The sequence below is a fragment of the Stenella coeruleoalba genome (assembly GCF_951394435.1).
Source record: "Stenella coeruleoalba genome assembly, chromosome: 10".
NCBI lineage: Eukaryota > Metazoa > Chordata > Mammalia > Artiodactyla > Delphinidae > Stenella > Stenella coeruleoalba.
This window is the reverse complement of record NC_137156.1, coordinates 3,388,232-3,413,241: the sequence shown is the minus strand read 5'-3', so window position 1 is coordinate 3,413,241 and position 25,010 is coordinate 3,388,232. Positions and strand designations below refer to the sequence as shown.

The 25,010-nt window shown below is 49.0% G+C and overlaps 1 protein-coding gene across 4 annotated transcripts in view; it reads left to right on the top strand.

Moving 5' to 3' along the window:
* Positions 1-2,765: 2,765 nt before the first annotated feature.
* Positions 2,766-25,010, top strand: part of RPP40 (ribonuclease P/MRP subunit p40) — a 47,903-nt gene continuing 25,658 nt past the window's right edge. The window contains exons 1-3 of one of the 4 annotated variants that reach the window (XM_079933543.1): positions 2,766-2,938; positions 5,825-5,955; positions 20,671-20,740. The gene's annotated coding sequence lies outside the window, so the exon portion shown is untranslated. Of the gene's footprint in view, positions 2,939-4,336; positions 4,610-5,824; positions 5,956-20,670; positions 20,741-25,010 lie in introns of those variants that run through there. The other 3 variants (XM_079933546.1, XM_079933544.1, XM_079933545.1) reach the window with 3 other exon arrangements.

Sequence of the window (25,010 nt, the reverse complement as noted above, 5' to 3'; positions counted from 1 at the left end):
ATGAGAAGTGGTCACAGAGTGTGGTTTTCAACCACCAGTTTTTTCCTTTTTAATTTTATTACTATTTTTTTGTTTAAGAATTTTTTATTGAGGTAGCAATGGTTTATAACATTATATAGATGTGTCGAAATTTTTTTGTTTAAAAAAATCGTGATAAAATAAGACACATTAAATTTACCATCCTAACCTTTTTAAAGCGTGCACTTCAGTGGCGTTAAGTACATTCACATTGTTGTGCAACCATCACCCCTAGAACTCTTTTCTTCTTCCCAAACTGAAACTCTTCACTCATTGAACAATAATTCCTCATTCCCCCTGCAACCCAGCTGCTGACAACCACCATTCTCCTTTCTGCATCTATGAATTTGATGACTCTGTGTACTTCCTGTGAGTGGACTCATACTATGACTGGCTTATTTCACTCAGCATAATATCTTCAAGGTTCATCCCTGCTGTAGCTCATGTCAGAATTTCCTTCCTTGGGCTTCCCTGGTGGCGCAGTGGTTAAGAATCCGCCTGCTAATGCAGGGGACACGGGTTGAAGCCCTGGTCCGGGAAGATCCCACATACCGTACAGCAACTAAGCCCGTGCGCCACAACTACTGAACCTGCGCTCTAGAGCCCGCGATCCACAACTACTGAGCCTGCGTGCTGCAACAACTGAAGCCCGCGCGCCTAGAGCCCGTGTTCTGCATGCAAGAGAAGCCACTGCAACGAGAAGCCCGCGCACAGCAACAAAGAGCAGCCCCCGCTCGCCGCAGCTAGAGAAAAGCCTGCACGCAGCAACGAAGACCCAACGCAGCCAAAAATAAAATAAATTAAAAGAAGAAAAGAATTTCCTTCCTTTTAAAGGCTGAATAATATTCCATCGTGTGTTTATGCCAAAGTTTGTATTTAAAGGCTGAATAATATTCCATCGTGTGTTTATGCCAAAGTTTGTATATCCATTCATCCACTGATGGACACTAGGGCTGCTTCCACCTTTTGGCTACTGTGAATAACGCTGCTGTGAACATGGGTGGGCAGATCTCTCTGAGATCCTGCTTTTGGTCCAAGCTACAGAATTCTGAGGTGCTTCATCACATAGCAGTAGACAGCCAGCACGTTGAGCTGTGATTAGACCTCACCGGCTGAAATGGTGGGAGGATGATGGTTGCTGAAGCAGAGAAGCGCATTGTCTGTGTCAGAGCATGGGGTCCAGCTTTAGAGACTGGTCGCTGACTGGGTGCCACCAGGTCCTCCACTTAGGCGGTGGAAGCTCTCACTTCCCTGGCTGTTCGGTAGAGAGGATGAAGCAGGTTACCGAACAGCAGCAGTTTATAAAAGGATTCATGACTGTCATCAATAAGGAGGAGAGACTACTGAGACTACTCTGTCTGTATTCAGGCTGGACCGGCTGCTAACATGTCCCCTCCACCAGGACGATACTAGAGCCAAGTGTGGAAAATCAGAGGTGATTTGGTCAGGCCAGTGCTGGAGAGTTGAGAACCAAGAATTAAATCAACCTTAGCTTTCTCTCTTCTTTTTCTGTGTGTGGGGGGGGGCGGGGGGGGCGGGGCAAGGGGCTGCGCTGCACGGCTTGCGGGATCTCAGTTCCCAGACCAAGGGTTGAACTTGGGCCACGGCGGTGAAAGCCTGGAATCCTAACCACTGGGCCACCCGGGAAGTCCCTCAACCTTGGATTTCATCACAGGCCTGATGGGATGGACTGTCACAGTCAAAGTTCACCAAGGCTGACAAAGGAAAGGAAGGAACTACGGCCACCTTCCTGGAGCAAGTCCAGTGGAGGTCAGCTCCAGGCACCAGGGAGCACCTGGGGATCCTGCTCTGAGGAGGTGAGCCTCACCCTCTTGACGTTGGTAGTGGGGAATGAGAGCTTCCCCAGCTGTTTTTAAAAATAGTGTATTAGGGCTTCCCTGGTGGCACAGTGGTTGAGAGTCCGCCTGCCGATGCAGGGGACACGGGTTCGTGCCCGGGTCTGGGAAGATCCCACATGCCGCGGAGCGGCTGGGCCTGTGAGCCATGGCCGCTGAGCCTGCGCGTCCGGAGCCTGTGCTCCGCAACGGGAGAGGCCACAGTAGTGAGAGGCCCGCGTACCGCAAAAGTAAAAAAATAAATAGTGTATTAATAGAAAATTTGGGTTATACTAAGGCCAACATCAGGAGACAATGGCTATTGAAAAGATGTTTTATAATCACAGCTCCTGAGAGGAGGGGGCGTGCCATGCCATGGGGGGGTGGGGCACACGGAGAAGCACCAGGGTTGGTCAGGAGGCAAGCCTCTATTGTGGTTTCCATGACAACAAGCCAGGGACACTTCCCGCCTCCTCAGACCTTCAGGGTTTGGAGCTGCCCCCATGTTGGCTCTGGTTGTAGCCATCTGGGTTGTTTCGTGGCCAAAGGCCCCTGTGAAAGAGATAACAAAATGAGTGAACTTTCCTTCCTCTTGCTGGACACAGTGACCCAGAGGAGGGAGGAATTAAGTCCTTAAACCAGCGTCATTGCTCCTGGTTTGCAAAGAGAAATGCTGGGAATCCCCAGGGAGTGTCTTCAGCAGGCTGGTTGGGGAGGAGTGTATCCTGATCCACGGGAGGGGGAAGGACGGAGGGGGGCTGAGGGCTGAGGCAGCACCTCTGGGAAGCACGGTAGGACACTTTCCTTCCCAGCAGAGGCCCACAAAGATGAGGCAAGGGAAAAGCACAGTCGTCTGTGTTCACCTCTGGACCTTTCCTCCGGCTCCTGCCACCTCCCACCTCCTGGTTAGATCAGTTCCTGGTCCCTAGGGTCAACTCTGCACAGAATCCAGGTGCTAAGACAAGAACGTTAGAAACTTACAGAATCCAGAAAGGCTGAGTTGATGGAGTAAACAGACAGAGAGGAGAGGAGGTGGGGCAGGCGGACCCTGTGGACTGGCTATCAGGTGGTCGAGCAAAGCAGAGGTAAGGTCTCCGGGGGCTGTGATGAAGGCTGTGGGGTTGAGGGGCAAGAGGGAGATGAAGAAATATAACTTCCTGGGACTTCCCGGCGGTCCAGTAGTTAGGACTCCGTGCTCCCACGGCAGGGGGCACGGGTTCCATCCCTGGTCCGGGAACTAAGATCCCGCGTGCAGGCACGACCGAAAAAAAAAAAGAAGAAATATAATCTTTTATAGATGTCTTCCTGGGTTTTAAGAAAAAAGAATGTTTCCTCTTTAAATTTCTCTCCAGATTTGCACGGCTTTCGGTCCTACTTTTATGTCAGGCTGTTATTTCCTGGAAGGTGACACCATGCCGGGACTGGGCCACGTTGAGGTCCCACGTTTTTGTGGGTTACCTTGAATTGAGATGTGTGTTTTCATCAGCTACATCCAGGGATGATTTTGCTGCTGCCCGATTTTTATAGAAAAGCAGAAAAAGCATCCCTGGCTTTCATGTTTTGGGAGAGAGAGAAGCCTGGGTGTGGCCCTAAGGCCCACAGATGCTCTGATTTCATCTCCCTTCCCAAGCGCCCTATTCTGATCTCAGGCTCGGAGGTAAAGTGGGTCTGTTTTCTGAGGGAGCGTCTACGCAATGCCAGACAAACTGGAGGAAAAGTAAACAGTTAACAGACAGCGGTTTGGTCTCCGGATTGCAGAGCGGTCAGAAGGGGTGGTTCGGCTCACGGTCTATGGTTTATTTCACAGTTTTCCCTTCCCTCAACGGTCTTATCCGAGTGACTGTTTCAGGTTTAAGCAGGGGAACCAGGGCTCTGCAACTTTTCTCAGCCAGAGAGATCTGGGCTTCTTTGTTTTGGAAAGCAGTAATGTCACGCCCAGTGTCACTTACTTCTGGCAAGTGGGACAGCTGATGGATGACTTCAGGACGGGGACCTGAAGCAGGAGAGCGCGAATGGGAAGAAAAACGTGCTGCCGCTCTCTGGCGCCTCGGATGGTAAACCTCTGTGGCAAGAGACACCCCCGACCTCCGCCCCCTGCGGCAGTGTAAAGTCAAGAGTAGTGGCTTGCTACTTGTTATTTTTAACTCTGAGGGGACGATTAGGGCCTTGCGAGCTTGTCCCCAGAGGCCCCGGTCCGAGCTGCTGACTCAGAAGACACAGACACACTCCCTCCCGGGGGCAGTAACAGGGCTCCTTAATTGGTTTGAAAAATGGCACCTGGATCCCAACAGCTGCTGCTCTCTGGCTGCGGCGGGGGAGGGAGGAGGACGCCAGCTCCGCTGCAGCCTGCAGAGCCCCGCCTCGGCTTACCCTCACGCACCGCCTTTCCGTTCCTTCTCCGTGTTGTTCATTTCTGGCGCCCCTCCCCCAACGCTCTTTCCGAGCCTGGTCACGTGACCAGGCCTCTGCTCATCCTCTGCGCTGACGCTGCTGGAGGCAGCACTTCCTGCCTGTGCTGCTGGGCTGGTAAGTCCTTAGTGAGAGGTTCCTCTTCTGTCCCTCTGGCCCTAGGCAGCCCTCGTCTGCTCGTACCTCGGATGGAAAACTTGCGTCTTATTTTCTCTCGAGCATTTGTCCGTCTGTCCTTAACTGCTCCCTTTGCTGCCTCTGAGTTCCGAAGTGTGCTCACTGTCCGGCAGGGCTCCAGGCGTCCTTCTCGGGAAGCAGGGACACTGGAACACACCGGCCCCCCACAGGTGAGAGCAGGTTCCCCACTCTGGCTGGGAGGAGAGCTGAGTTTTCTTTTGCCTTGGTTTCCTCATCTGTCAATGAAGAGGGTTGGGTTCAATCAATTTGTTCTCAAATTCCTTTTTTCTTTCAGCGGTTTTATTCAAACAAAAACTAGCAGGAAACACATCCTGCAGAGCCCTGTCCACTCAGCTTCACGCCCTCTGTCCCCGGCTGACCCCTCTCCCCTGGGGCTCCGCAGAGCACAGCTCGGAGATCACCAGACTGGACTCTCCCCAAGGCTCCTTTCAGCTCTAACAGGCTGGGATCTTGGGGCTGGAGTTCTCAGGCAGGACCCCAGGAGAGGAGAGGGGTCTGCAGTGGGGCAGCCTGGCCCCTCCCATCTATGTGCTCGGGGACAAGAAAGCGCCGATGACAACTGCTCGTGCTAGTGGCCCCGCAGCCTCTGGCCTCACTTTACCTAAAATCCAGTTGGGGAAACAGATGGGCATTTGCCAGCATCCTGGCCCCCCCTGGGCGGCTGAAGAGGCAGAGGCCACGTGGAGGTTTTTGCACTTTTTTTTCAGTACAGTGGAAAGTTGTTGAAAGGTTTTAAATACAGGCTCAGCAAGATCTGATTTACACACTTAAAAGATTTACATGCTTAAAAAGCTCTCGTATTAGGTTGGAAAGTGGATTGCGAGGATAAACCTGATAGCAGGAAAATCTGCAAACGTATTAGTTTATTCATGAGTCTTACTGAGAGATGACAGGATACCCAGGAGAAGGGAACCTCGTGTCTACACAAAAGCCTGCGCAGCAATGTTCAAGACGCACTGTTCATAATAGCCCAAAAGTGGAAACAACCCTAACGGCCACCAGCTGCCCAATGGATAGACAAAATATGGGGCATCCATACGGTAAAAATTAATGAATGGAAACCTCAGTTAAATAGAGTCGGGAGACCATCCGGGGGAGGTCTCACCCCTGCGTGGACAGCAGAGCCCAAGGGGGAAAGAAGAAAGATTCCCCTTCTTTCTGGCCAAGACTCAGCCAATAAGAAACAGGGGCTCTGTTTACTAAGCCCGCCCACCATCCTCTCCCCTCTATAAAAGCGGCTCCTTCCCTCGCCTCACAGGGGTTTGCACGTGGCCGCCACGGTTGAAACCTCGAGTTGCAGTTCTCTGCTGATCCCGAGTAAACCCGTCCTTGCTGGGGAATAGCTGGCGGTCTTTTCACTTCAGGTCAACATTTTGGCGACCCATCTGGGAACCAGAGAAGACCCCTGACAGCTCCTGGGCTGCTGAGCAAACAGGTGCGGTGCCCACCTGGAGCTCGTTGTCACTGCTTTTCTCACCGACCCTGGATTTTGAAGGTACATCTTTCTCCTGGGTCCAGCTTCTTTGCGTTTGGAAGCTCTGCAGGTTCTATTCAGGATGGATGTTAAAGTCTGGTCCTTTCAGGTCCAGGCCTTGTTCTGTGTGCACGTACTCATTCGGCACTTCCTGTTCCGACTGGCATAGGCTTGCCTTTTGGGTGGATCCATGGAACGCGGTCTGTTCTAGGGAGCCAGGCTGAGGAGCCTTTGCCCAGGCTCCTCTGGGACCAGACTGTCGCCTTAGAACTGGCCGGTGTTAGGCCTGTGGGCTGTTTGAGCTGTTTTGGCTGTTTGAAAATTAGTCTTGGGAGTTCCCTGGTGGTCTAGTGGTTAGGATTTGGCGCTCTCACTGCCGAGAGCCCGGGTTCAACCCCTGGTCGGGGAACTGAGATCCCGCGAGCCACGCGGCCAAAAAAAGAAAAGTCACTTACTCCTGCCAAACAAACAAAAAATCACCTCTGAGAAACGAGATCCCAGTTATTCAAATATTTTGAGGGTGCTCCTCTGCGCTACTAACAGCCTCCTGATATCTGTCTGATGTTATGTTTTAAAATCGTGGTCCTTCCTCATTCACTTTTCTAACTAAACGGACTCACCTGACCAAAGGCAATTTAGAATCTCAGCAGCCGTTGTGCGGAACTTCTGAAATCCCCGGACGTTCTTTTCTTAAAACTGAATTGGACAACCACAGTTTTCAAATTTCCAGAACTGACTGGAACACCTACTTCTGTTGGCATTTTGAGGCTTCCACATGTTGTTAGGAGCCTAAAGTTGCCACTCTGCAAAATAAGATGTTAAGATTAACCGAGGCCAACAGACAATTAAAGCTAAAGTGGTTCCTGAAGCGCAGGCTCTTCCTCGGCGTCTTTGCCTCAGGCGCGGCCCCCCAGCACTGTCTTCCTTCTGCCCTTCTCTGCCGCCCGCCCCTCCTCTACACCCTCAGCTCCACCCAGACTAATTCTCTTGCCCAACTTCCCTTTTTCTCTGAAATTCTTTCCATTCCCTTTTCCTCTAAACTGGTCAGAACCTGTCCCTTTAAAATTCAGCCTTTTGAGAGTTCAGAGGCTAAACCCTTAATTTCTTTTATTTTCTCGCAATAAAGCAGGATTTTTAATACTCATTTTACTGGTGAAGAAACTTAGGCACAGAGAATATTAAAGGTTTTTTTGCCCATACTCAAATAACAGGAACTCTTCGGAGTTACTGCATGAGTGTGAATGCGTGTACACTAAACTGTAATGAATTACAGAAAGAGTTACCGTGTCTGGGCATTCCCAACAAACGTTATAGGTTGAATTTTTATGGAATGCAGGTGGCGTTTCTGTAGTTGTCTCCTATCTTGAGAGATACTCAGTGGGAGTCACTGCCTGGTTCAACAAGTGTTTATGTCTTTGAAACCCTCAATTTCTTATACTCCCTGGACTAGAGCTGAACTGTGAGCCACAGTCACAGATATTCCTAAAGTAACCAAGGATCCTCACACATTTGCTGAGGGATTTCACACAGTCATTCAAACCTAGCAACCTGGATTCTCCAGCTTATCTCAACCAGTTCATATGCTTGTCAGGGAAGCCAGGCCCAGCATTCAGTTTGCGGCTAATTGGCAGAGTCCTGAAGGATCTCTAGAATTACAACTGGGAGACCTGGCCATTTACTTATATGATCAGACTCAGGCAATCACTCAGTGACTTTATCAGGCCATTCCTAGGACTTTTCCAAAGACTGTTGATGGGAACAGAATTCAGGCTTGCACACAAAAATCTGATGAATCTGTTCATGACTATTACAATCAACTTCAGATTATTTTAAAGGAAAATTCTGGTCTTCTTTAGATGTTGATTCCACCTGGGTAGCTTTTAACTCTGCTTCTTAATGGGCTGAAACAGGACCTTTCCCTTCTAGTAAAAAGCACCAGGATGGAGTGGGAAACCCTCCACTGCAGACTTAGTAAATCTGGCCAACCAGCTGTCTCATGCTAGATGCGTCTCCTCAAAGAAAGGCCGCCAGAAGTCTTAATCTTCAACTGAAGCAAACAAAGGCCCCTAAACAAAACCAAAACCCTCCTAGTTTCTGCTGTTATTGCAAAGAGCCAGGACATTGGGAAAGAGACTGTTACAACTGTAAGTGCTTCAGGCGCCTTCAGCCTTCTAAGGTGCCTTTCCAACATCCTCCTGATTCTGAATGACCCAAGGAACTACAGGGGCTCTTCCCAATCTTCCCTCTTAATTGGCTTGGAGAAACAGTTCTCCAGATTGGGGTTGAATCTCTTCCAGTCCTAACTGACACTGGAGCCAGAGTGCTCAACCCCACTACTACGAAACAGCCCCTGCCTCAGAGTGCTGAAACCGTTCCAATAGTGGGGATCTGTGATGCACCTCAAAAGGTTCCTGTCTCTGAACCTATTCCCTTTTGTTTAGGCCCTTTGAGAGACAGACACGCCTTCTGCTTAGTTCCTCTGTCCCTACCCACTTATGAGCCTGAGATTCCTTAGAGAAGTATCACGGCAGAATTTCTTTCTCCAAAAGGGGGAAATAACTCTAGAACTTGACGGCAGTCATCAAAGCAGCCAACCAGGTGAATTAAATGACCCTTTGACATCTTTTATTTGCTCCGCCTCTGTTGGTGCTAGAGCTGATTCTGGAAACACTGATCGTTTGTCCCCTTTGAATCAGCTACCACCCTCCTTGTGGGCAAAATCTCAAACTGATATTGGCAAAATTCACAGCGCACCTCCCATCAAGATTCAAATAGATCCCTCAGAACTTCTTCCTGGAATTACTCAATACTTGTAAGTAAAGAAGCCCTTCAAGTCATACAGCCCATAATGGAAGACTGCAAGGCTCAGTGTCCCCTCTATTAGTCCCTGTAACTTTCCCATTTTACTGGTGAGAAAACCTAAGGGCCGAGGGTGGAGGCTAGTCAAGGCCCTCAGAACAATAAACAACGTTGTTATCCTTCGACACCCTGTGGTCCCTAACCCTCACACTTACTAACGTCCATTCCCACCGGGAGGCATTCTTCACTGTAACTGGCTTATGCAGTGCCTTCAGTATCCCAGCTGAGGAAGCTAGCCAACACTTTTTTGCCTTCACTTGGGAAGAAAAACAACTCACCTGGACAGTAATCCCTCAGGATCTTACTGAGAGCCCTTCTTATCTTTTGCAAATCCTAAAGGTTGATCTGAGTGATACAGAGTTCCCCAGAGGTTCTGCTTTGCTGCAGTACGTGGAATGATTTGCTTCTTCACTTTCCTCAAGCCTCCTCACAGGATGACTGCATCCACTTGCTAAAGCTTTTAGCCTTAAAGGGACATAACGTCGACAAGGAAAACTGCAGTTTCAAAACCAGATTCCATATTTGGGGCATCTGATATCAGAACAAGGGCTAAACCAAGGTCCAGATAGACTTCATCATGTCCTAAGTTTCCCAAAACTAAGTGCCAACTGTGAGGTTTTCTTGGGCTAGTTGGTTATTGCTCTAATTGGATTCCAAATTTCTCTTTTATGGCCAAACTTCTGTATGTTTTACTAAAGAATAACAAGCCTGACCTAATTTTATGGGAAGAATAGGACTACATAGGCTCTAAGGCCTTAAAGAGAGTTTGATGAACCCACCTGCCCTTGGGCATCACATTGTATATGAAAAGGAAGGGAATGCCCTTGGGGTGTTTATCCCAAAACACAGAGGCCACCATTGACCCATAGGGCATTATAGCCAGCAACTGCCCTGTAAGGGGGGGGGGATACCCTCTGTTGCCTGAGGGGCGTTACTGCCACTACCCTTTTGATTCTAGAGCTCTCAAAGAAAAGGAATAGAAATTGGTGACAGGTTGGATCTCAGGCATGAGAGAGAGAGGAGTCTGGTTCTTAGGCTCCAGAAGCGTTAGCCCGCGTGGACGGGAGTGCCACTGAGCAGGGCGAGTACAGAAGATGAGAAGCAGATTGAGTGGGAGCCGTGGGGTGAGAGGGGGCGTCTGTGCAGGGAGGGCTGCCTTGAGGTGGGACTTCCACGGGGGGGTGTGGCCAGCGGACAGAGGCAGCAGTCTGTCCTGAGATGTAGATGTGGGCGCTGTCACGGAAACAGCCCAGCCCACCATGCTGTCTGGTCCTCCGTGTCTTAGGCACGCAGCTCCCTCCGTCCTGAGCACCTTCCCACCTTCTCTGCTCTGATGCCACCTCCATCCTAACCACTCTTCCCCGCCCCTCCCATCCCAGGCAGGGCCCTGTGCTTACATTTACCTATGTTCTGACTACTTGGTACTGATGCTGAGTGGTTTTCAGTCTGTGTCCCCCGCTGGGACAGGGTTCCTAGTACATGGCAGGCAGACAGGCATGTGGTTATTGAACTGGAGTAAAACTTTAGCGTTGGTCCATCCTCTTAACTATTTGGGATTGTTTTCCCCACCAACCCCCGTTTTTAAGCCACAAGACCAAAACCTCATGAGGCATTCCAGGTCTGGACCTACGGTGAGGCGGCATGCGGGAAAGGGCCCAGGAGTGAATTTCACTGGTCTGGTCGCCAGTGTTGGTTCTGCCCTGAGCTCACGGCTTCTCTTTAGGTAGATGATTTTATACATCCTCTAGGACCTAGTGGCTCAGCTATAAAATAAAATAACGCCCGTGAACTAGGTATTCTCTGAGACAGTGCATCTGACAGCTTGCTGTGGTGACAGAGATTCTCCATGTCTGCGCTTCCAGTGTGACACCAATCGCCCCAAGTGCAGCCACCGAGACTGAAATGTGTGTGATTGTGTTGGAAGCTCAGCCCTGAGACCCCTTCAGGCTTGGTGATATCACTTCCTTTGTTGCGCTGTGCATTCAGTCTAATTTTCAAGTTCTGTCCGTATGAAAATAGAAAACTCAAAGATAGGCTATCTTTTATCAGGTTTTTGTTTGTTCAGCAAAATGTCAACATGTTTATAATATTAACTAATCATAGAGAAAACTTTTTATATAATTAGTTTGAGGAGCTGAGGGACAAACAAAAGGCTGTTCCAGCTGCAGGGCATAGGGAGGTGAGTCAAGGGCCCTGGGAGGAGGGACAGTGCCTTGAACAGACCAGACTTGCCCATGACCCCAGCTCCTGACAGGTGCCATGCAAACAGCCCCACCTGTGCCTCCGCTTCTGCCTGGGGAAGGGGAGGGGGTCCAAGCACTGAGGAGCTGCTGCATCTGCCCACCTATTGGGAGCTGCCAGTTTGGGCACAGACTCACTGCTGTCTATGGACCTGTGGCCCCCCAGCCCAGAAACGCTGTCGTGGGAGCGGTCCTCGCTAGGGGCCATTTGGCAATGTCTGGAGATGCTTTTGGTTGTCACCAGTTGGGGTAGGGACTGCCACTGGCTTCTAGCGAGTAGAGGCCAGGGGTGCTGCAAACATCATACAATGCACAGGACGGCCCCACAGCAAAGCATGATCCAGATGCCCCGAGTCTCAGTAGTGCTGAGACTGAGGAGCCCTGACTCGTAGCTGTGTGGACTCTAGAAATGCAAAGCTCCGTCACGGCAACTCCTGGATTCCTGCAGCAGAGTGACTTTTGAATAAATGACGTGGCGTATCTTCAGGACAATTTCATCATTTGGTTCTCCTTATCCTGTAGACAAAAGCCAGCAGTTGTTATAGTTTCCTACTATTTACATCACGTTCAATTTTATATGAGCTAGGCAGAGCCCAGATGACATTAAACAATGAAGTGAAAAAAGATAAGTTGCAAAATTTTTTTATTATTTTGATCGATCGCAATCATTTTCTATGAAAGAGATTTTCTCTCTTTGTTCATTGATAATTGTGGCTTTTTCTCCCTACTGGTATATATTGATATATGCATAAATTTGTATATACTTTCAAATGGGCTATAATTTGTTATTCCAACTTGCCTGTTATTTATAAATGTGGTTAGATAATATTCACCAGACAATAATCAGTATTTAATACTTTTATTCAGGAATTTCATGTGTGTTATAAGCCATGAGCAAGATGAGATTCCTGCTTCACAGTGAGGGAAAGCAAAAGCCAGAATGCGGCATAAGTGGTTTCCTCAAAGCTGCAAGAGGATTGAGTTCCAGATATTCAGTATTTCTGTCCCTTGGGTCTCTGTATACAAAACACCTTAGAAAATAATTACTTTTTTGTTTAAACAGCTAAACTTTTCATTTGCTCTGTCTTAAAACTGTGTTTTATTGAGGTATAATTTACATATATTAAAATACACGGTTTGAGTGTTAAAAAACAGAATTCAACTGAGTAAATCTTGAAGATTTTATTGGCTTTATTCCATGATTCATGGACTGGGCATCATTCAATCCAGCAGATAGAAAGGAGCTCTGAGGAGCTGCACAAAATGAGATTTTCAAGGCAGAAGGGAGCGGGAACCAGGAAAGTATACCAGGCCAAAAGTACGGTTGCTTATTGTAAGGTTACTTTCCTTTAGGGGATGGCGGGGGTCTATCAGGCAGATGACCTAAGTGGTGCTGGCCAGGTGATTTCTGATTGGTCGAAATTTCATTTCTGGGAGAGGGGGCAACTGTGGTTAAGTCTCTGTTTGGTGATGTGGGGCTTGGCATAAGTAACTCCATTTTGGATCTGTTGTCTGATTTTTAACATGAGTTATGACTTTAAATTTTTTTTTTTTTTTTTTTTTTTTTTTTTGTGGTACACGGGCCTCTCACTGCTGTGGCCTCTCCCGTTGCGGAGCACAGGCTCCGGACGCACAGACTCAGCGGCCATGGCTCATGGGCCCAGCCACTCCACGGCATGTGGGATCTTCCCAGACCGGGGCACAAACCCGTGTCCCCTGCGTTGGCAGGCGGACTCTCAACCACTGTGCACCAGGGAAGCCCTGACTCCAATTTTTTTTTAAACTTTTTAGAGCGTGATTTGTTAAATGTACACTGTAAATAGATCTAAGAGGCACAGTTTGGTTGACTATACGGCTCCTTAGTACATGGAGAGGTCAATAGCTGTTCTCATGTCAATAACATCTCACTAATTTTGTCAAATTGGGAAAAAGTACAGTGTGACTTAACAGGAACAGTTTTTTTTTTTTTTGGCTGTGTTGGGTCTTTGTGGCTGCGCGCGTGCTTTCTCTAGTTGCGGCGAGCGGGGGCTACTCTTCATTGTGGTACACGGGCCTCTCATTGCGGTGGCTTCTCTTGTTGCAGAGCACGGGCTCTAGGAGCATGGGCTTCAGTAGTTGTGGCACACGGGCTCAGTAGTTATGGCTCATGAGCTCTAGAGTGCAGGCTCAGTAGTTGTGGCTCGCAGGCTCTAGAGCACAGGCTCAGTAGTTGTGACGCACGGGCTTAGCTGCTCCACAGCATGTGGGATCTTCCTGGACCAGGGCTCGAACCCGTGTCCCCTGCATTGGTAGGCGGATGCTTAACCACTGCGCCACCAAGGAAGCCCAACAGGAACAATTTTGAATTCAGAATATTTGTTAAAGAAAAGTATTTTATTATTCCTTAGGAATTAGGGTCTCCTGCTACAAAATCACAGTGAGACCTCAAGCAACTCACTTCACTTCTCTGCATCTCGATTTCTTCATCAGGATAGATTAGGGGATTCAACTGCAAGAGCTCGCGGGTCCCTCCCGGCTCGAAAGCGCTGTCCTGCGCAGAGCCCTGACTCAGCACCCTTCCTCCCGGAGCTCTTCCCTCCTGCCTCCCGTTGCCCAGCGTCCCCTGGCTCTTCTGCTTCTGCTGCTCTTTCTCCGGCTCTGTCGGGCGCTCCTCTTAAATGTCGGCTTGGACCTGTGATGCTGGAGCTACCCAGTCTTCATGGCGGTAGCAGCTACCTACCTGCTAACCACTGCCCGCTGCCATCTCTGCTTCAGGGTCATGTCACCGGCCAACCGGGTGTGGCACACAGATGCCCACAGGCACGTCCAGCTACCGTGTCCAGCGGGAGTCCCCCCCCCACCCCAAATGCGGCCCCTTCGCCTACTTTCCTTATTTAAGTGAAAAGCACCTGCGGTCATTTCAACCTCAGAGCAGCTCCGAGCGGTGCTGTTGTCCCATCACACAGAAGCTGTACACGAGAGGTGAAAGCAGTGAAGTGCAGAGAAATTAGGGAGAGATCTAAGGCAACACGGCAGTGAGCGGTGCATTGGACGTGCGCCCAACGTCTCTGCTCCAAGGCCAGAGCTCTCGCCCCCTGCCCTACGTGCTCTCTTCCCAGCGCAGGAGCCTGGGGGTGGCCCCCAACCCTCAATCCCTCCCTCACCCCCCATGCCCAGCCCCACGCCAGGGCCTGCGGACCAGAATGGCCCTCGGGCAGCTCCTCAGACCTCCCAGCTCATGCTGTGAACAGCTGTCCTTTCTACTGTCTAGCCAGCGCCGTGTGTTTTGTATTTTTGTGCTTTTTGTGGGTGATTTTGCTGTTTAAATGGCCCCCAGGCCTAGGGCTGGAGTCCTGTCCAGTGCCCCTAAGAGCAGGAAGGCTGTGACCTGCCTTATGGGGAAAATGGGTGTGTGAGGTGAGCTTTGTTCAGCGTGAGCGGCAGTGCTGTTGGCTGTGAGGTCAGGCTGGTGAGTCAGCAGCACAGCACACCACAGAGAGGAAGAGGGGCTTCCCGTAAGGACACTCCTCCAGAAAGCACTAAAGGCAGCGCGTGATGAAGTGACGGAAAAGGTGGAAAGGCGGCTAAACCTGTGGATTCTGAGGTGACAACTGATTAAAAAAATTCATGGTGAGCATCATCGTGAGGAAAGCCGAAGATGTCCACGGCCATGGGGACACGGCTGTGGGCGTCTGTGTGCCACACCCTTCAGAGCTGGGTGGCTGACTCATGTTCCCAGGTGACCTGGCAGGAACGTGACACCTGCGGATGGAAATACCCGCTGAGTGTCATCCAGGCGAAGGAGCAGGCGGTCCACGCCGCCCCAGGCTTGTTGTTTGAAGACCTGGCGCACGAGCCTAGAGAACACAAACCAGGTTTGGTTGACAAAATGCGACCAGAGGCTCCCAGGAGCCAGACTCCACACTTCCCGGGAGCAGCAGGTCCAGCCTTCACCCTCCAGGGTTGGCAGCAAGTTCACGGAACACGACTGCGGTACTGAGAGCCGACCGTGCCTCTCACTGTTCCTGCCACGTGGGCTCCAGGCCCGCTGAACTCTTTGTGGTCGCCTGGTGCCCTCTCCTCTCCACCAGGCCACCTAGACTCACCCTGGAGGCTCAGCTCCAGTCATCCCCAGGGGCTCGCTCTGGATCCCACCCTGGAGATGCTCCTCCCCCGGGCTTGTTAACACACCACGTCCACCTCTGTCTCAGCATCATCTCAGCAGGGTGGTCATGCCCGTGTTTGACTGTCTCCCCCACCAGTGTCTAAGCTGCTGCAGGGCGAAGCCCTTTATATACCTGTGTGTGTGTGTGTGTGTGTGAGAGAGAGAGAGAGAGAGAGAGAGAGAGAGAGAGAGAGAGAGAGAGAGATGGGCGGCCAAAACCAACAATCAAAGATATTTTTTATGGTGTGCTTTTACTTTATTTTTAAAAGTAACACACGCTACCATGCCGTACTTGATTGACTCCATGCTTCTGTGCTCTGGTTCTTAGCACAGAGCCTGGCCCATAGAGAGGATCAGTACATATTCATTGAAAAGAAAAGCATAAAGGTTAACAATATCTATTCATTCTACCTAATTGAAGTTCCCGGGTCATAAATTTTTAATAAACAGATAAAATAGTTTGAAATTAACATATTAAATTAATGGCTTGTTCTCTGAAATATTTAAAATAATTGCTCTGCCCTCTCTTTTCAATTTGAGCTCTGTGTAATAAAATTTTGCTGAGCAAAATAAACTTCAGCTTAATCCAAATGGAATAAGTAGGAGTTTGGAGCAGTCAGTCTGAGTTAGCAAGTTTTTACTGTGCTCAGTATAACTCTGGAATATTGAAGCCAGGGAGGGCTCAACGTACACCTGTGTTAATTAGGCTCTTCCAGGTGAGCTAAGGAAGCTGGAAGGGGAGGAACAGAAACAGCCTCACCAGGCTGTCGGGGCCAGGAAGGAAGGAAGGCTGTCTGTGCACAGCCGGGTCTGGCCTTGGACAGCGCCTCCGGGACTCAGCGACTGGCTGTCTCCCCGTGAGCGGGCATCTGCTGCTCCAGGAGCTGCTGTCGTGGGGACTTGGCTCCTGCAGCCTCTGCTTGGTCATGGGCCGTCCTGACCCGTCACTGCTGCCCCTCTGCTCCTTGCCTCCTTCATGCTCCTGCAGACTGGCAAGTGCTGAGGGTCCCTATAGGTCTCACATTCAGGTCCCCACAAAGAAGGGATGCGATTGCTTCATATAGTTTCTCTCCTTCCTGCCGGGCAGACACCTCGCCCCAGTCCACCTCCTAAGACGGAGGTCATCCTATAAGTTAGCTGCCCGTGGGCCCAGCACCTCCCCTGTGAGCCAGAGTGGTGGGAAGGCACGGCTGCTTCCTCAGAAGGCCTGTGGGCATGCGATGCTCCTCTCTGAGGCCACAGAGGCAGCGCTGACACCTGGAAGGTTAGGTGATCGTTCCAAGGAGCGTCCTTTCAAAGCCCCTGCGGTCCAGGTCTCTGGAGCACATCACCTCCCCAGTTTTGAGAAGACTTGCCTACTTGGCTTGTTTATTTTGAGCTGCTCTAAATGTTTGGGTGAAGCCTTCAGGGATTAACAGACAGATCCCATATATGCAACCTCTAACTGCACCGCCAGTGGGTCCTTTATCAGAATTACTTGTGGATGAACATTAAGGACGTCTGATATCACTGAACACTGGATAAGAGGGTCTGCAACATTCTGCTTATTTTCATTTGTTTTCCTTAATCTAATAAATGAGTTGCTGCTTTAAAAATATATATGTGAGGGACTTCCCTGGTGGCACAGCGGTTAAGAATCCGCCTGCCAGTGCAGGGGACACAGGTTTGAGCCCTGGTCCAGGAAGATCCCACATGCCGCAGAGCAACTGAGCCCGTGCACCACAACTACTGAGCCCACATTCCTGCAGCCCATGCTCTGCAACAAGAGAAGCCACCGCGATGAGAAGCCCGCGCACCACAACGAAGAGTAGCCCCCGCTCGCTGCAACTAGAGACAGCCCGCGCGCAGCAATGAAGACCCGACGCAGCCAAAAATAAATTAATTAAATAAATTAATTTTAAAAACAGAGAGAGAGCTTATAAACCTCGGCCTATGCCCAGACATTGCACTCATTGGTATCACTTTGTTTAAAGTGGGCAGATTCACACCTCTGAGCCGTCGCCGACTCTGCTTCTGTATGTGACCCAGTTTGTTTACTCTGCTTCCTCATCCCGTCTCCCCCATCCTTGGCCCCTGACGCTTCTCTGTGTAATTAGTAGATACAGCCCCTCCCCACTCCCACCCCAACTGCTCCCAGTGTAGACGGGTCGTGATCCCCACAGTGAGGGTGGGCACCCGGGCTATTGGGCCACAGGGCAGCTCCATGGGGAGAAGAGGTGTCTGACCCCCTGTCCCCCCGGAAGTGAACCAGCAGGCAGAGTCTCCAGGAGGCCACTCGTGTGTCCAGCTCAACCTTGGACCCTGATGGGCTCACAGGCCAAGTGCAGTGTGTGGGCAGCTTCACACCTGCTCTGGTAGAACGGTTGTGGTGGTCTCAGGAAACACACTTATTATGAAGAAATTAAAATATTTGTCATACTTGTACATTTGTGAGACTGGAAGCCATATTTTACTCTTATATTGCAGTAATCTACCCTCGTATTTAAAATAATGATGATGTCAACCACTATTAAAGTCTGGTAGGTGTTTCTGCAGCTCACTGAGACAGAAAACACTGGGAGACTTGAAGCCCCATCCAGTAGTTATCTCAGGTCAGCCAGGTGCAGTGAGGTTCACAGGATTTTGGTGAATCTGTGACTCTTGATAAGGAAACATCAAAACCTTTACATATGGATTTCTGGATTTCCTTGTTATAATTTTGGGCATAGAAATTACGTGACTTGGTTATGAAAATAAAGGTCACCTAAAAGATCCAGAATATATACATCTCAATTTGTTTAGATTATCGTCTAAAATAAGACATTTAAAAGTATTTTTGAGGAACCTGGGCTCATTGAGAACATGTCCACAGACCTCTGGGAGTTTGAGAATCCTGCTGTGGTTGTTTCAGTGAAAATAATCAAGAGTTCCATCCCTCCCTCCCAGGGTTTGGAGATTCCCGTAAAATGCCAGATTGACCCACCAATCTTGATTGGATGGTTATCCTAACAAATCTATTGTAATGACCAGTTACAAACGTTATCTGAAAGGACTTTCTTCTTGTAGGACACGTTTAACACTTAAAAGATTATACAAAATACTGTCCCTGCTTTCTGATAGCTTGTAATCCTGCTGTCATCACCTACTAAATGTCAAAATTATAATAGTAAAAATCAGAAACAGAGGAAAGGACCATTGTGAAAATAAAATTCAGTTAAAAATTTATACGAAATAAATGAAAATCCCAGCAATGTTTTAAAAACAGAAGTTGACAGTCTGATTCTAAAATCTCTATGAGCTGCAAAGGGCCAGAAAAAGCCAAGACATTGTTAAAGAAGAACAACTAAATAAGAGAAACTACTCCATAGATGCAAAATGCAATACAAAACTACAGCAATTAGGGCAGTAATAATGAAACAAGAATAAAAACTAGACCTGTAGAAAAGACCAGAGCCCCCAAACCAACCCACACATGTGCCTATATGATATATGACAAAGGAAGTACTGTAGATTAGTGATAAAAAGACATTAAAACAAAATAAAGGTGCTGGATCATTTGGATAGCCACAGGTAAAAAGACAAATCTTTTTTGTTTTGTTTTGTTTTGTTTTTTTGCGGTACGCAGGCCTCTCACTGTTGTGGCCTCTCCCGTTGCGGAGCACAGGCTCTGGACGCCCAGGCTCAGCGGCCATGGCTCACGGGCCCAGCCGCTCCGCAGCATGTGGGATCTTCCCGGACCAGGGCACGAACCCGTGTCCCCTGCATCGGCAGGCGGACTCTCAACCACTGCGCCACCAGGGAAGCCCAAAAAAAGGCAAATCTTGATATCGATCTTATATCATCCACAAAAATTAATTCCAGAAAATGTAGCTGTTTGTTGGGGGGGTTTTTTTGGCCACACATGCAGCTTGTGGGATCTTAGTTCCCCAACCAGGGATCGAACCTGCACCCCCTGCATTGGAAGTATGGCATCTTAACCACTGGACTGCCAGGGAAGTCTCTGGAAAGAATGTAGCTTTAAATGTGAATGTTAGAAAATAAACTTTCTTAAGATCAATTTTTTTTATGATCTAGAGGTAGGGAAAGAATTCTTAAACAGATCACACACAAAAAAAAAAAACCCAGCAGCTATATGGGAAGAGATTGATAATTTGTTTTTTGTTTTGTTTTGTTTTTATTAATATTTATTCTATTTATTTTGGCTGCACCGGGTCTTCATTGCGGCATGCGGGATCTTCCTTGCAGCGTGTGGACTCTTAATTGTGGCATGCATGCAGGATCTAGTTCCCCAACCAGGGATGGAACCCGGGCCCCCTGCATTGGGAGCATGGAGTCTTACCCACTAGACCACCAGGGAAGTCCCCTAGACTGATAATTTGGATCACGCTCAAATTAAGAATTTGTTTATTAAAAGATATCATTAAGAGAGTGAAGAGACAATCACCAAGTGGGAGTAGATAGAGGCAACACAAAACTGACAAAGGGCTCATGTCCACAATATGTAATGGACTCCTATAAATCAATAAGTAGAAGGCACAATTTAATAGAAAAATGGGTAGAAGACCTGACCATGTAATTTACAAAAGAAGCTATCCAAATGGTCTTCAACTTCCTTTAAAATCATGTAAGTCAAACTAACATCACAGTGAAATTTTATACACACCCTCTAGAACAGCTGAGATTAGAAAGACTGGCAGCAGCAAGTGTTGGGGAGCAGTGGGGTCTCAGTGACAGCTGGGGGAGTCTACTGTGTTTGGCACTGTGTGGTAGATCTGAAAATCAGCATATCCTAGGACCAGGTATTTCACTCCTGGTGTAACAGAACTGCAGGCCCATGTGCCTCAAAAGACATATGTAAGGATGCAGCAGCATTTGTCATAGAAAAAAAAAAAAAACTTGGGAAAAAACTAAATGAGACTCCTGGTTTCCAGCCTGACCTGTCCCTCTTGTCCTCACAACAGGAAAAAAGTGGAACAAACTGAAAATCAATAGCTTTTCTTGGATTCCTCAGAGAACTGAAGTCCAGGGCAAACTGCTACCTCCAAAACTGGGGACAGGGGACTACCAGGAATCGTAGCTCAGAACGGAAGCTAGCACCAGAGCCAGTACTGGGGAAGGAAAATGTTAATTGGGAAGTTGATGGAGGCTCAGTGCGCACAAGCTTGAAAATTAAAAATTAAGAGAGGCCAGCCTTACGTAAGGCGCCCCACACTTTGGTGAGCCCACCTCCAGGAGCCCCACTGGCTGTTCAGGCTGAGCGTTAGAGAAAAACTCTCTCCTGCTTTCCACGTTTCCACAGGGGAGGGGAGGGGTAGCCCTTTGGAAATAAGTCCAGAGCATTCTGTTCTTTTTTTAAAATTTTTATTGGAGTATAGTTGATTTACAATGTTGCGTTAGTTTCTGGTCTACCGCCAAGTGTATCAGTTATACATATACATATATCCACTCTTTTTTTAATTAATTAATTAATTTATTCATTTTCTTGGCTGTGCCGTGCGGCATGCGGGATCTTAGGTCCCCGACCAGGGATCGAACCTGTGCCCCCTGCAGTGGAAGCAAGGAGTTTTAACCACTGGACCGCCAGGCAAGTCCCTATCCACTCTTTATTAGATTATTTTCCCATATAAATCATTACAGAATATTGAGAAGAGTTCCCTGTGCTATACAGTAGGTCCTTATTAGTTATCTTTTATTTTATTTTTTAAATTTATTTATTTATTTTTGGCTGCGTTGGGTCTTCATTGCTGCGCACGGGCTTTCTCTATTTGTGGCGAGCAGGGGCTACTCTTCGTTGCAGTGTGCGGGCTTCTCATTGCGGTGGCTTCTCTTGTTGCGGAGCACGGGCTCTAGGTGCGTGGGCTTCGGTAGTTGTGGCATGTGGGCTTAGTAGTTGTGGCTCGCAGGCTCTAGAGCGCAGGCTCAGTAGTTGTGGCACACAGGCTTAGTTGCTCCGCAGCATGTGGGATTTTCCCAGACCAGGGCTCGAACCTGTGTCCCCTGCATTGGCAGGCGGATTCTTAACCACTGCGCTACCAGGGAAGCCCCTAGTTATCTATTTTATATACAGTGGTGTGCATGTGTCAATCCCAGTCTCCCAATTTATCCCTCCCCCACCCCCACTTCCCCCCCAGTAACCAAAAGTTTGTTTTCTACATCTGTGACTCGTGTTTTGTAAATAAGTTCACTTGTACCTTTTTTTTTTAATATAAGCCATATCATAAGCCCTTCCTCAAGGAAACTTTCACCAGAGCCCAACCACCTTGGGAATTACCAGAGCCTCAGAGTCCTGGGGGATGGGAAATGCCCAACTGCAGCCTCCTCTACCCTCCTGTGTCCCCTGAGTGGGGACAGGGGAGTGGAGTGGTCGGCTGAGAAGCACTCTGGCAGGTCACAGCCCTAGGCACAGGCTCACTGCATGGTGAGGTCTGATGGACACCTCACCACCACATCCAAGGGCTCCTGTAGAATCACAGGAGATTATAGTAGGAAGAACTGCAAACCACATTTAAGAAAAAGACTCTAGGAAACCCCAGAGATGATGGGGAGACAAAAACAAGGACACAGGAAATTTCAGCCCCTAACACCTACAACTACAGCAAAGAGCAAACACAGCTTAACTTCTAGCCGTACAAACAGAGCTTCTCACTAAAAGCGTATTTACTTTTACCCAGGACATCATGTCTATCTTTCAACAAAAAGTTGCAAAGTGTACTATACGGCAAAAAACGCAGCTTGAAGAGACAGAGCAAGCATCAGAACCAGACTCAGATATGGTGGAAAATTTGGCATTATTGGACCAGGAATTAAAATAACTATGATTAATAAGCTAAGGGTTCTAATGGAGATAGTGGACACTTGTGAGAACAGGTGGGTAATGTAAGCAGAGAGATGGAAACTCTAAGAAAGAATCAAAAGAAAATGCTAGAAATCAAGAACAATGTAACAGAAATGAAGAATGCCTTTGATGGGTTCATTATCACCTAGACATGGCAGAGGAAAGAATCAGTGACCCTGAAGATACATCAACAGAAAAGTCCCAAACTGAAAATCGAAGAGAAAAAATGTCACCGAGTCCAAGCTTGCACTGCTCACCGCACGAAGGGTCAATCGATCGAGAGACGAGGTGTTGGGACCACGAATAGTGGCTTTGTTTGGAAAGCCAGCAGACGGGGAATTTCTTCCTTCCTGCAGGCATTCACAGGTGGGCCTGGTCAGGATGTTTCCTGTGAGCTAAACAGTCAGGCACGGGAGGCCAGGTTCCAGGAAATGGGCCATTCTGTATACTTTAAGTTATAGGCAACATCCCTTTAGTAATTAACTTGTAGCAAAAGCAATAGAACCACAAAGGATAAAGTAAAAGAAGCAGGTCTAATATGGAGTCAGAGTTGTTCTTCCCTATTACAAAAAGCAGGAAAGAGAGCAGAATATCCACGAACCGTGGGAGAATTACAAAAGGTGTAACGTACACATGATGGGAACACCAGAAGCAGAAGAGAGAAAGGAACAGAGGAAGTATTTGAAGTAATAAAGGCTGAGAATGTCCCCAAATGAGTGATAAACACCAAACCACAGATTCAGGAAACTCAGAGAACACTGTGCAGGCAAATACCAAAAAGATCTACACCAAGACATACTCTAACCGCAGAAAAATCAAGGACAAAGAAAGTCTTGAAGAAGACAGGAAATGAAGACCTTACCTCTAGTGGGACAAGGTAAAATTCCATCTGTCTCACGAATCATGCAAGCAAAATAGAAAAAACTCACCAACTTAGAATTCTGTATCCAGTGAAATTGTCCTTCAAAAGTAAAGGGGCGGGGCTTCCCTGGTGACGCAGTGGTTGAGAGTCCGCCTGTCGATGCAGGGGACACGGGTTCGTGCCCCGGTCCGGGAAAATCCCACGTGCCGCGGAGCGGCTGGGCCCGTGAGCCATGGCCGCTGAGCCTGCGCGTCCGGAGCCTGTGCTCTGCAACGGGAGAGGCCACAGCAGTGAGAGGCCCGCGTACCGCAAAAAAAAAAAAAAAAAAAAAAGTAAAGGGGAAATAGACATTCTCGGACGCACAACATTGAGGGAGACACCCCCCGACTACTGGAGGACCCGGCAGACTGAGTCAGTGCTGTGCCTGGGCTACACGTGGGAATCGGTCCAGGACGCACCGATGGGCTTGAGCGTGACGAAGTGACGACCACCTGTCCGCTCCTGGGCTACAGGACACCCCAGCTGGAGGGCTGCACCGTCCCCACGAAGCCCCGCCCTCAGCCGACCCACTCACAGCTGCAGTCGTTCCCCGGCCTGTGAGCTTGTGCCCTAAACCTCGGGCTCCACAGCCTCCCGGGCTCAGGGCTGTGGCCTCTGGTTGGTGACACTGTGTCTCTCGAGTGGCCAGTTCGGTCGTGGGAGAGATGAGACAAGCAGCCACGGTGGGCAGCACTTTTCAGAGTTCCTTGTGAATTAACTTGTCTGCAGTCCCCTGAGTCCTCTGCACAAGCAGGGCAGGGCCCCAAGCACAAATTCTACCTGGAAGAAAAATGGAGCTGTCCAGAGTGCTGGAATCGCTGAGCATGACGGAGCCCTGTTCAGCTCAGGGGACAGTGCCCTGCAGGCCTGGGGTGCACTAGCGCCCCAGGAGTCACAGCATTAGGAGGAGCCTGATCCAGATCTAACAGGAGGGCGGTGGCTCAGGGCAGCCTCCCTGCTCCTCTCTGCTCCTTACGAGCTGGAGGGCAGACACGGAGTGATGCCTTCGGCCTGAGCTGTCTGTTTAAAAGTCACTTGTTAAAGTGGAAGAGCCCCTTTCCCCTGGCCAGTCCTTTCCTATTTTGTACAAGTTAATTTATCCAAGTCGTTAATATTTTGACTCCTGAGGGAATATTAGGAGCTGGGTACTAAATACGGATGATAAATATTTGTTAAACAAATGTATTTATTGGGCAGCTACTGTGTGCTTGGATGGTGCTAGAGCTAGAAAGCTGATAAGATACAGTGCTTGTCCTCCAGGAGCAGTAATTAGTGGAAGATTCATTCACAAGTATTTGTTACGTGCCCAGCACCCAGCAAGTAATAAAGAAGCGTCTCTTTACTTTTAGTTGGTGAATGGTGCAGATGAGTGTAGAGGCTGCGCCCTGAACCCGGCCTGGGGGTTTGGGAGGTTGCGGGGAGTGGAGGGAAGGTGAGGCTTCCTAAAGGAAGTGAGGATTGAGTGCGTGGGTGGGTGGAAGTGAGCTGGCTGAGGAAGGACGGGATAGCAGGGAGCTTCGGAGACCCGGCCCTGACAGAGCAGAATGTACCTGTCAGGAGTGCATTTAGCAGTGAGCTGTGTGCGTGGTGAAAACAGTATTCTGTTCACTTGGAAAGGTAGGTGGAGGTAAGTTCTGCGCTGCTGGGGTCCAGCAGAGGCACACAGCAGCTCCACGTGCCTTCCTGGGTTGCCCGGAACATAGACATTAACTGAGAAGATTTCAGATGCATGAACTCAGTGCTTTCCATAGATGTTCTGTAGGACACAAGGTGCTTGGATATTAATAAGTGCCACGTGATAAATAGGTCCTAGGGTCCAACTGGTTCAGAAGATGCAAATACCCACTGTGAATCTCTAGAGACGGTGAAGCCTTCAATTTTCCAGGTGGTCTGGGGAGATTCTCACCTGAGCCTCTTGAGAAACAAGTGCTCAGAGTACACGCTGGGGATGGCCGTGCCGGCACCCAAGTGGCAGGGATGCTGCGTGGCAGGTCTCGTAGTTCTGAATCTCCCTGAAGATGCACTGTTCCCCAAGATCTGCACAGCTAGAGGCAGGCTGGAGGGAGGTAGCTGCAAAGCACTAATGATGAGAAGACCCGCAAATGGAGAGTGAAAGCA